This window comes from Heterocephalus glaber, unplaced genomic scaffold (genome assembly GCF_053883595.1).
Source record: "Heterocephalus glaber isolate CG9 unplaced genomic scaffold, H.glaber_assembly_v1.0 deba00000546, whole genome shotgun sequence".
Taxonomy (NCBI): domain Eukaryota; kingdom Metazoa; phylum Chordata; class Mammalia; order Rodentia; family Bathyergidae; genus Heterocephalus; species Heterocephalus glaber.
In genome coordinates, this window is record NW_028258147.1 from 19,105,751 (window position 1) to 19,118,532 (window position 12,782).

The 12,782-nt window shown below is 42.6% G+C and overlaps 1 protein-coding gene across 1 annotated transcript in view; it reads right to left on the reverse strand.

Annotated features, from left to right (window-relative positions):
- Nucleotides 1-1,668, reverse strand: part of Met (MET proto-oncogene, receptor tyrosine kinase) — a 134,153-nt gene extending 132,485 nt beyond the window's left edge. Inside the window, exon 1 of the mRNA XM_004865263.3 lies at nt 1,525-1,668. The gene's annotated coding sequence lies outside the window, so the exon portion shown is untranslated. The remainder of the gene's footprint in view (nt 1-1,524) is intronic.
- Nucleotides 1,669-12,782: the final 11,114 nt, after the last annotated feature.

The following is a 12,782-nucleotide window of genomic DNA, read 5'->3' on the forward strand; positions in this document are numbered from 1 at the left end:
AAGATTAGTTATAAACTACCATATTGACCTGCTGGGCTTAATTTGCCTCATTTTTCTCATTCAGAGAAATTCTATCCTCTAATTCTGAAAGCATGCAGTGTACATCTAATGTAAACCTCTATTGCAAATTACCAAGAACAAAGCAATCTTAGAAAAAGCAGTACTCGGGAAATCATCCTCTTTATGCCATAAATTCTGTCTTGTTAAAAGCAAAACATGTTTAAGTCAACAACTATAGGCTTTTGTAGTTAAGTTTGAAAACTGAACACAAATTTTAAAACACTGGTATGTTTTATAGGCAACCAGATACATTTTTGGCACTATGAATTTTCTCATGAATGATGTAAATTTTACCTGTTAATCATCAATCAGTTCATAAAGAATGAACACTGAATACACTTGAAATGATGGGGACCAAAGCACCTCATTTGAGTTCCATTGTGGAAGTTTACATATTCAGAACAAAGCCCAATAAGCTTCTAGCTGGAAAGGAAAGCCGTATACCTGTAAATAATCCAAGCACCACTTAACACTGCTCACATAAAAGCAAAATTTATGTCCCAGTAGCAAAGAGAAACATGATGTACATCATTTTCAGATCATCTTCATGCAGAAAAAATTCATTAGTCAGCTGTAATAGTTTAGCTGTAAAGGAAAACAATGTTTTTCTGAATCCATTTTCATGGCAATGTGCATGTGTCTGGCTGATGGAGGGACAGAATAAACCTCCACGCAACACTGCAAAATGTGAACAGTCTTCTTAACGTTCTATCTATAGTTCCTTCAGTGTCAGTTTTTACAATCTTCTTATACTCATGATCCATCTTAACTTGGCAATTAAAGCATCCTCATTATTTTGCCTAACAGTTGACAATATTTCATTCTGAACATGAAACTGATAAGGGAAAATCCACTGGGCAACTATTCATGCACGAGCCCCTGGAAACCTCTCTAACTGCCAAATTAGCAAATGGTTGCTTTAAAACATAAAAGGTAGGAAATGGAATAGCACACTTTGGAGTAAATTCTACATCGGGCTTTCATTGGTGTTTTCATTACTGAGTCAGCACCAGCGCTGGCCAGACTGCCCAACCTCTGGTTCGAATCTGTTGCACCTCTACAGAGCCTCAGCAGAGAGATAAGGTACGACTGAAAAATGATGGATCACGAACTCTGTAAATGAAGAATTCAGACCGTCCCAGAAACACCTGCCCAGTGGAAAGACCCTCAAATAATGCAAATAAAGCAGAGCTGGAAACAAGGAAATGACTGGGCTCAAACCTTGCCGCGGCATTACCCTGGACAGAGTTACCGGATCCCTTTGTAAAGGCGGAATCAGACCACAGCTTAAAACTTGCGGAGCCGAAAGAGTCCTAAGAGGACGCACTGCCCCAGTGCCCCTCTCGCCCTGGAGTCACACGGTGGCCGTCAGAAACAACCCCTTAGAGCCATCGGCCCAATTCTACTTTCCACTCCCCTAGAGCACCTCCCTCCAGTTTCCGAAGCCCCTCAGATCTCACTCACTTTCCGGATCAGCAGTCAGTTCTCCTGGGGGAACAAAGAAGGCAGAAGCTCTGGGGAGCGGGCTGCGGTGCGGGATCCGGAGAGGGCTGTCGTTTTGCCTCACGGTGCCCGGGGGACCGTGGCGGGGAAGTCAGCGGCGCGGGGGCTACCCGCGCTCCGCGCCCGTCTGCAGCAAGTCAGCTGTCGCCCCGCATCTGGGCTGCGCGCCGCGCCCGGCTCCGTATCTGGTCCGAAGAGCTCGGGACCTGGCCGGCGGCAAGGCCCTCGGGGTCACCTGCGGCCGGCACAGCAGCGTCCCGCCTGCCCGCCGCGCTTCCTCCGCCCCTGCGCTCCGCGCGCGGCCGTTGACTCAGCCCGGCATCGGCGCGCGGCCCGGGCGCGGCCACCGGAGCGGGCGCCCGCTTCAGCACGTGTCTCCGTCCCCGCGCTGCCGGGCGCCGGGCCACCCGTCCGCGGGGCGCTGAGGTGGGACTGGTACCACCAGGGGGAAAGCGGCCCCGCCCTTCCTGCCCCCCCCCCTCGCCCGCCTGGCGGGGTCGCCCTTCCTCCCGACCCGCCCGCCTGCCCTCGAGCGACAAGGTGAAACTTTCTAGGTGGAGAAGTTTTCTCCCCTGGCCCGCGCTCTCTCCTCCCCCGGGCGCTGGCAGTCTGCGGCGAGCGCGTTAGCCCAGCGGGAGATGAGCGGGAAGGAGTCTCCCCCTCCTGGTGCTCCCGCCGCGAGTGGGACCCGAGCGCAGCGCAGGGCGCGCACCCCGGCGGGCGGGCGGCCCGCGGGAAGAGAGCTGCCTCGGCCTCTTGGCCGCCTTAGCCTGAGAGCGCTCTCAAGGGTGGAGAGAGATGTGGGCACCGCGGAAACAAGGAATTCATTGTCGGGACTGCGGTAGGAGTGCATAGGCGGATTGTCCCAGTGATTTCATTATGCAACCATTATCCCCTACTATAATAACTCGGATTTTTGGAAGGAAGAACAGAGGAGTTTAACCCCGAGGAGGCTTCAGCTTCTTTAACTTTTTTTTATTTTCCCTGTCCGGAAACAAGGTGATTAAATAACTAGGCAAATAGCTGTGAACAGGCAAAACTGAGCAAAAGTTTAATTCTTGAAAGTTGAAGTCTTTTTTAAAGGGGTGGAGTCTTGGTGACTTGAATTAGGATTCACTCAGGATAATTTTTCTTTGTACTTCACCTATAAAAATTTATATTGACCTACAAGAGTAAAACACTTGAAGGTAATAGAATCTAAGGAACAACATTGCCCCTTAAAACTTCAAAGTTCTTTCCAGGTCTTGTAAGAGCAACGAGTGAGACATGTAGCTGTTTATTATTGAAAGTCATGGAACAAAATGACAGTAACCATGTAAGCTCAGGTACTATTTACTGGTGAATAAAGAATAGGAAAATATAGCTGGGGGTGGTGGCCCACTCCTGTAATCCCAGCACTCGGGAGGCAGAGGCAGGAGGATTGCTGCGAGTTCGAGGCCAGCCTGAACTACAAAGGGAGACCCTGTCTCCGAAAAAAGAAAAGAAAAGAATAGGAAAATACAGTAAAACTAGTTATCATTTTCTAAGAGCTTGCTATGTGCCAAGCACATTACTGGAGACCACAGAATAATTTCAGTCCTTGAAGTGAGTACTTCACCATCCCCAATGTTATGGAAAAGGAAAGTTCCTATTAAAATACTATAGTCCGGTATTGAACCATTTCGCAGATGGAGGAACACTCTCTGAGAGTTCTTAGGAGGGCCACAAAGCTGGTAGTAAGAGAGGCAAAGTTACAACCTAGCTCTCAAGTCGGGGTTGGTGTTCAGTGTTCCCAGGTGCCCAGGCCTTAGCTGAGGAAGCCTGGGCAGACATGGGCCTACAAAGAGCCCCTGATAACATATGGCAGAACTTAAAAACTACTGTTGATACTGAAATGCTAATTTACTCGTGATAGGATACTGGGCCTGTTTATGGATAGATCAATTGATTTTTGTTGTTGTTAAGTAACAGCTTTCAATAAAATGTGAATAAATGAATTTACACAGACACACACACACACACACACACACACACACACACACACCATAGGTGTCTGAATGCTTAGAGTGCTGTTTCTGTTTCCTGGTTTCCATAGCAATATGTTAACTGGATTTCTACATCGAAGTATGTGTCCGCCTTAACAGGTTTTCTGAGTCTGAGTACCATGATAAAAAAATACATTAAAAAACTACAATTAAAATTGTAGACAGAGCCGGAGAAGCCAGCACAAATAAAATAAAGTAGATTATAAGTGCAAATAATCTACAAGATATTTCTAGCACTGAGATTTTCTAGTTTATAGTCATGGACAAATATCAATTTGATTCTGAAACTGGATCGGAAATTGTCATTTTGATTTATTAACTGCAAATAAGGGGATAAGTTTGTAAAATGAGAATAGCTAACTAAAAGAATCTGAGTTTGCAAAAGTCAAGTAGTTGATTTTTCACATTTCCTGGACAGGTTTGATGAGGAAAAGCATTGGAGATAATGTTTTAGAAATGGACAAAAGCAGATACTAACAGGATAATTAGAGTTCTACAGTTCAACTTTGGTTTTGCAGGCAACTTTAATTGTTGCTGTTTAACTTTCCTAGAGCCTGTATCATGGGTGATACACCGATGAAGTTCTATTGGTATTATCCTAACCAAACCAAGCCAAACCACCAACAGTAAGCCAGCACCTGTTCCAAACCATATTTTCCCTTTCTTGTCTCTTTCAGCTGGAGAAAGATAAATATTTATTTTCCCAGACTTCTTTGCAGCCAGACATGGCCATGTATGTCATTTTGGTAGTAGTATAAGGTGAAATGTGATAGGGCCTTTAGGAATGGTTTAATTTCCTGATTGAAGAGACCTAAGAAAGCTGGAGTGCCATGCTGACTGCCTGTAATTCCAGCTATTCAGGAGGCTGAGGCAGGAGGATTGCAAATTAAGGCCCAGCCAGGACAATTTAGTGAGATGGACCCTATCTCTAAAGAAAGTTGATGGCATCTCTTTGTCCTTGCTTTCTTGATTTCATATTTGCTGTCTAGGGGAGGGCTTGGCACTTTGCCATCATGGAGAAGTTGGCACTGATTTTGCTGAGCGAACAGCACCAATGCCAGTAGACACCTGCTTCCAGATTTCTTGTGGAAAAATACTTGTTCCAGGCACTTAGGATTTTTGTCACCTGCTGCCAAAAACATTAAAAATGGATATATTCCTTGTGGTGGATTAACTAATGGTCAACTTGGAACACCCAGCTGAACTGAACCAGCATCATCCGGGCCTGGAAGACCCACTGGAATTGTTGCCAACAGTATAAAAAGAGAACTGGAGGGAAAGATTGTGTACTGTTGATTTTCTTGGAGAAGCTTGACAGCCATGGCTGGTTTTCCTGATGCAAACTTGGCTGTCCTTATCCTTGGAAGAGCTCAGGTTCTCACAGTTGCAGGGATGGCTGCTGTTCTCCTCAGGGGAGCTCTGTTCTTCACCTTGAGAATCACTTCCTGGCTCCAGTGTAGATCCCTCAGTCTGGGGGCATGGATCCTTCACTCTGCTGGTGCAGGGTTTCTAGCTTCCACCATTGGCCTTTGGGCCTTCCTGGGACAGATCCTCTATACAGACTTGCATAAGACATGCTGTGGGCTCCAGGCCTCTGCGTGGACTCATGGAGGATCTTGCCTTGGGCTCTAGGCCTTTGGCTGGACTTGTGCAGGACATTGCCGTGGGATCCAGGCCCTCAGCTGAATTCTTTGGGTCTCTAATGTGTGGACAGATCTCTTGCACTCCTCTGCATTTGACTTTTTTTTGGAGAATATTATAAAATAATTATGTATCCTGTATTAAATCTATTGTCTTGCAGACCCTAACTACAACACCCCTCAAATGGGAGAAAAGACATATCCAAGAATGAGATTGCACAGTAGCTAAGAGTCTGGGTTTTAGATCCAGACAATCTGGATGTCGGTCCCTTCTGTTTCTTGCTAGCTAACTCTGGACCAGAGGGTTAAACGCTCTGGGCCTCATCTGTAAAATGTGGATAATAATAAGGTTATTACTAGGATTAAATGAGGAGCTACAAATAAAGCATATGGGAACAGTGTCTTGCAGCAGACACCTCCACCTAGTATTAGCAGGCTATAGTGACACAAACTTCTTGCCCCTCCGTAATTCAGCTGTACTACATTAGAAGTAGCAGAGCCTTGCTGAGTTCACTTCCTGCCAAGGTCAACTGGACTCCAACTAAATTCTACCCCTCTGAATTAACTGTTTCTTTTCAGCAAAAGATATGCTAGTGCCTTCATTCTACAGTCCTGCTTATGATAACGGTTATCAGCAGGTGTTCCAAGGCCCAGTTCTTCTCCTTTCCTCGCTTGTAATGAATAAACACTGGATGTCCTTGGTGTCTGTCTTTGCTGCCCATAGCAGCTCAGATTGGCCCAAGACCCAGCCTCTCTCAAGTCTCTGTGTCTTTTGTTCTTTCTCTCTTTCCTATCTAGAGGACGTTGTATAGTCTTGTAGGAGACCAAGACTCACAGCTGGGGTTTTCAGTAGTGCCTGGTAAAATAGAAATGGTCAGAGGCATGAGCTGTCCTGATCCACATACTTGTGTGTAACACATAGTGCTGAACTGTAACAAGACTTCATTTCTCAACCTTGAGATGGGCCTAATGATAGCTCTGGTCAAGGGAGACAACAGATGCCTCCTGCTCTAAATATACCACATCCTTTCTCTTCTCCTTTCAATACATGAATATTTGGAGCTTTGAAGATATTTTTTAAGTTCTTTACATGGTACTCTTATTTTTGTTTTTAGTTTTTGAGACAAGATCCTTCTGTGTGGTCTCGATTGCCCTTGGACTCTCTGTGTAGCCCAGGCTAGCCTCAGACTGATTCTTCTACCTCAGCCTCCTGAGTGCTAGAGGTGCACTAGAACCCCTGGCTATAGTGCTCTTTTTGAAATAAAAATGAAAACATTTTCCTTGGGTTAGGGACTACATGCCCACAACCTGTGGTGAATAGTATGCATGGACATACATGGGCTCACGGGACTTTTTTACAAGTTTGAATCATGGTAGACAAAACACATATTCTGTAGTTTGCCACTGACCTGTCTTCTTCTTTAGCACTGCATCCAGCCCATCTTTGCTCTTGATGTCACTCTCTACTGTAGGCATTAGCATCCCTTGCATTCTTTCCCCTCTCTGCTCTCTACCTCCCCTGCCCTATCAGCCCTGTTAGTGTGCCTAGAAAAATGTCTTCATCAAAAAACAACAGAAGAACCCTCACACCCAAAATAGAACATTCAAATGATGGTTCCTCATGTTATTTCCGTGAGCAAATAAATTTTGGAAATGTAGGACTATTACCTTTTTAGAGATATAGCATGCACACTGGAATGTTGAAGGTTCTGAAAATTTATGTGGAAAAGTAAAACAGAACAAAAAATGTGGTGAATTAACTAATGGTCAAGTTGGAGGGCCCAGATGAACTGAGTCAGTGTGTTTCTGGGTGTGGAAGATCTACCTCAGGGTTGTTGGCAATGGCATAAAAGGAGAGCAGGAGGGGAAGATTATATGCTAATGATTTTCCTGGGAGGGCTTGCCTTGGCTGATTTTCCTGATGTGAACTTGGCTGTGCTTGTCCTTGGAGGAGCTTGTGTCCTCACTGTCACTGGAAATGGCTGCTGTTCTCCTCAGGGGAGCTCTGGTCTTCACCTTGAGCATTGCTTCCTGGCTCCAGTGTAGATCCCTCAGCCTGGTGGCACAGATCCTTTATCTTGCTGGTGCAGGCTTTCTAGCTTCCACCACTGGCCTTTGGGCCTTCCTGGGACAGACCATTGATAAGGATTTGCAGGAGACATTGCTGTGGGCTCTAGGCCTCTGGCTGGACTCGTGGAAGACATTGCCTTGGGCTCTAGGCCTTTAGCTGGACTTGTGCAGAACATTGCCATGGGATCCAGGCCATTGGCTGGATTCTTCAGGTCTCTAGTGTGTGGACAGATCTCTTGCACTCCTCTGCATTTGACTTTGTGGGTGAATATTATAAAATGATCCTATAAATTACATTTTCTGCATTAAATCTATTCCTTTGCAAACCCTGACTACAACAAAACCCTACTTAACTTCACTTACTCCACTATCTCCCAAACTTAATTGACCATGGGATACCTTTTCTTTCCTCTTAACATCTGCAGTAGCAATTTTATATAAAATTAGTTTTATAGATAACGTGTTGAGAAACCTTGCTTTAAAGAATGGCAATGCCAGTTACAGAAAGTTAGAACTGGAGGTTTTCAATATGAACTACTTTTATGTTGATTTGTATTGGTCATTTACATGTAGCTGGGCTCTCTAAAAATAAATATGCAATGTTAAGTCATTTAAAAATATGACTGAGCATATTCAATACTGAGGACAAGTACATGACTGCATGGCTATAAGCTACAAAGTACCACAATTTTAATCAGAAGACCTGGCAAACTGTAGGCAGAAAAAATTTTAAAAATATTATCTCCAACAGAGCGCTGCCATTTTGTTAGTTATTTGCTCCATTCATTTTCATGTCCAGCTTATTGCATCTTTCCTAAAGCCAGGCAATGGTGTAATGTGTTTAACTCTCTTTCTTAAGTGTCTACAATGAGTCTGTCGTGTGTTTGGAGTTTGTATGTTGTAACAAAACTCCAGACTAGGTATCATCCTTCCTGGTTTGCACTGAGGGAAATGAGGCTCAGAGAGATCATGTAACTAACCCAAGATTGCACAACTGGCCACTTCTGTCTCTTCCCAGAACAACTGCACTTCCCACTGTGATGATTATATATGGTTTCTGACCCAATGGTGAGTGATGCAGACATTTAACTTAGAACAGCAAAACTTAAAGTTGCCTGTTATTTTCCTTTCTTCTGTCAACAGGGTCAGCCTGAGAGAGGAGACCACCCCTTTGTATGGAATTGGCAATATGGGTTAACTGTGTTATTAGGTAATTATGGGTTAACTAGATAACTATGCTCTTTTCGAAATGTACCTGAGTAGCCATGACAATTTCTGTAATCTGTCACCAAAGAGACATAACAGACTCAGAAAGTCCTGCCAGAACTCCCCACCCCCAGCTGCTCTGCTTTGTATAAATCTTTTCTTAGGGAAACTCCAATGAAAGTAAACCTTGTAGATGTAAAAAGAGGTATATAAAGAACAAGCTTCTATTTGGTGCTCTCAAGACTGATAGGAGTCACTCGCTTAGCTGCTGGCATTAAAAGCCACTTTTGCTCCTATCTTTGTGTTAAGAGTGGCCTGTCTACCACCAACCCTAACCCTAACCCTAATCTGAACAGTCTACCAAGAAAGGCATGGCCACTTTCCTCTTTGCCTGATGAGTGGCTACTCTTGTTGCAGTGGAGAGTAAAGGTGCAGGCATCCTGATGGTGTTCATCTGTAAAGCACAACAGAGGTTGGAGCAAGTGTCCTGGGCAGTCAGGGTGGACCAGGTGGTGGCCTCTAGAGATAGGTCAGGTGCGAAAAGGAATGAGAATGTTTTTTCTCTAATGCCTCTGTTGCACAACTCCTGAGATCTCCTTTGGGAACTTTATTAGTACATCTTCTGTTGCTATAACAAAATATCTGAGGTTGAGTTCTTTATGAAGGAAAAGTTAATATAGCTTATTGTATTGGAGGATGAATTTTCAATATTGGATGGCTTTAGCTATTTGGCTTCTGGCCAGAACCTTCTAGATTGTGTCAAAACAGGTAGAGAAATGGTAAGAGGACAAGCTTCATGCTGAAGGGTCCAGTGCATGGAGTACTCTTGCTTTATAACAGCCCACTCCTATGTGAATTAACTCATGTTGTGAGATTAGCATTAATCCCTTCTAGTAGTACCACCCCCACTAACCTAATTACAGCTCACCCCACAAAGTTGCAATTCAGAGTTTGCAGCCTCAGTCATTGGTGGATTTTTCCTTAGAGCCTAACTAGCAAATGTTGATGGGAACCCTCACAATTTTTCAGAAGCCACAAATATCCTCTGCAATTGTTTTTTTGGCAGGAGGTTTGCAAGTAGCCAATCCAAGAGGGTTATTAACTTCTCCCTTGCTGCTGATTGGCAGCTCCCCTGTAACCCATCTCCAGCAGGTGCACCAGTTCCTGCATCATAACAGGCTACTGTACTGCCTGTTGGTATCTTGAGTGTTACTGGTGTTGTTCTTAAAGCCCTAAGATCCCTAAGATGCCACCAAAGCATCCTGTACCTTCTAAGGCTTTATTAATACAGTATTTTATTAAATTAAATTACATAACTGTGGGAGAAATAGCATAGTTAGGGTTTAAACTATAAACAGAGGCATCTGTAGGCATTTTTCTGACTATACCTGAAATTCGAGATTTTTCAGAATTCACAGGTGCTCTAACTAGCGGGAATTTTGGGTGTTCACTGTATCTTACATCTTCCTTCCTTCCTTCTTTCCTTCCTTCCTTCCTTCCTCCCTTCCTTTTCTTTTTTTTTTTTTTTTGGTACTGGGGATCAAACTCAGGACCTTGTGCTTGGGAGGCAGGCGGCACGCTTCCCTTCTTAAAGAGTCCACCAATTTAACATTACCATACTGAGGACCAAGCTTCCCGTGTGCGTGTGTGTGTGTGTGAATGTGTGTGAGTGTGAGTGTGTGAGTGTGTGTGTGTGTGTGTGTGTGTGTGTGTGTGTGTGTAGGGGGACACCACATCCCAACCACAGCAGGAACTTAGAGAATTTGTGAGAGAAAAAGAAGCACCAAATGGCAGAGTCAGGGCTTGTAAAAGAAGTTCTTTTGGAGAGTCTCTCTCCTTTTATAAGATGAAGAATGAAGCCAAGACTTGCATAAAGCCCTGGGAGGCTGCTCCCATAATTCTCTTATCAATAGCTCCCTCCTCAAAGCCATGCTCATTTATTTTTCTTTTGCTTTCTTTTTGTATCTTTTACCTTGTGGTAAATCGGTAAAAGGGATTTTAAGAAAGCAAATTTTTATTTTTTACACACCATGGTACTCTAGGGTATTATCTCTCGATTAGCTTATCCATTCCATCACTTAATTTAGACTTTGGCACTAATACAAATGCATTAGTCAGTCTTGGGAAAATAATGCATCAACAAAAATAAATATGCTCCATTTTGTTGATCAGCATTTCTTTATGGATAATCTTTTTTTTTTTGGTACTGGGGATCGAACTCAGGACCTTGTGCTTGTGAGGCAGGTGTGGTGCCACTGAGCTAAATCCTTGGCCCTATGGATAATCTTTTTAAAAAGTGTCTGTGAGTGTGTGATTTTTGTGTAATTGCTACAATTCTAGGCTTTACTGCTAGCTTGATGAATGCTTTGGCACATAATCCCAGAGGATCAGTTTCTTCACCTATAAAAGCAGTCTAAAGCCATATAAAAATGATTTTATAAATGTTAAGTATCAAAATTTTACAGAAACCAGTCTATTTGGAGCAAATAGACCAAACAACTTACCCGTTGCATTTTATGTTAAAGAGACATTGTATTAGAAAGAAATACTTCAGTGTGTGGTTTTTATTAACTATCCCAAATATGATAAAATTCTTTTTGCTATTCTAAATCAAATAATTTAATAATCAGTTTAGGGTTGATATATTTGATGAGTCCAAAAGTAAATTTAACCAAATCGAATATTTGAAGGGTTTGATTAGGATCATTGTAACTATTACACATGAATAATATATTCTGAAATATAATAAAGATAATTATATTAAAATGCTTTCCAATACTTTTGTGTTCGTCAGTTTGACCTTTAACAACTTTAGAGTCTAAACAGAATACTATTAATGTATGTTTAAACACATAGGACAAGTGGCAGTAACTCTGGATTAATTTTGGCTTGCCAATGATGAATTAAAAAAATAAGAGCGCTGACAAACTGTGACCAGGCAAGGATCATGCTTAGCAAGTTGGGGATGATGTAAACTCCTTTGGACTTCACATTCATCGGCCTGATATAAATATTTCTGCTATTACTTATAAAATCCAACTAAACTACCCCAAGAGGCAATTGCAAACTAACCTCTAGACAAAACTGTCAGATCTGCTAAAATCATCTGGTAACTTTCATGCTTATATTGAAGAAACTTTCAAGGAGTGTATAACCTGAATTAGAAAAGGCATCTTTTTAAAGCTTTCCCTGAAGTGTTTTGTCCATCTGTTTTGGTCTGAGCTCCCCACGCTAGAGCTGTTATCAAGGACTGTTGGCTTCTGTTAACAAATGGATTTGCTGCCCCAAAGTTAAGAAAAACTACATTTCTGTTCTGCATTTTGAGAATAGATCAAAAGTGTGTTCTGTTCTGTATTTCAAGAACAGATTAAAAGTGTGTTATCAACAGAACCAGTGAAATTGAGATTTAGATATTATTTTATTAACCAGATCAATGCGGTCATATGATTTAGGACCATTTCAAGAATTAAACTGAATTTCAATGTTTGACCATCTACACTTATCATATTATCCCCAAATTAATCATTTTTGTGGTAGTAGGGATTGGCATGCACCACCACACCTGGCTTTTAATCATGTTTTGTACATTTAATCTATATATATGGGAATCATAATTTGTATGAAAGCATATTATATATTCTATAAACACAGAATAAAATATTTAAACATCTATAAATCAATTTTTAACCAAATGTTTATTGAGCCTCTCCCATGTGCCAGGGCAGTGTTGTTGCCTGCACCTATAAAGATTATGGAGCAGTGGTCCCTAAAATTGAGGACCTCAGACTCTAGCCCTGAAGACTGACATGTAAACCAGCACACCTGGTACAGCATGGCATGGTTAGGAGGACATTATGGACTAATTTTGGGGATCTTGAGGAAATACAAAAGACATTTCAAGGAGGCCACATGTAAACCACAGCTTAAAGGATGAGCAGGAGTTTGCCAGGCTACTGTGTTTATAGGATGACGAAGGTGAGGAAATGAAAACTTAGTAGAGGGATCAGGCACACAACCTTGAAATAATTATATATTCAGAATTCTGCAAATGGCTCATAACCGTTAAGATACAATGTGTAGGGCCAGGAATTTAGCTCAGTGGTTTCGCCGTCTGCTGCACAAGCACAAGGACCCAAGTTCAATCCCTGGTACCAAAAAAAAAAAAAAAAAAGGAGATACAATGTGTACGTTGAGTTAAGGCAGAAAGGGAGACTAAAAAAATAGATGACAATCAAAATATATATATGAGTGGTCTTATATACCATACAAGTAAAGAGAA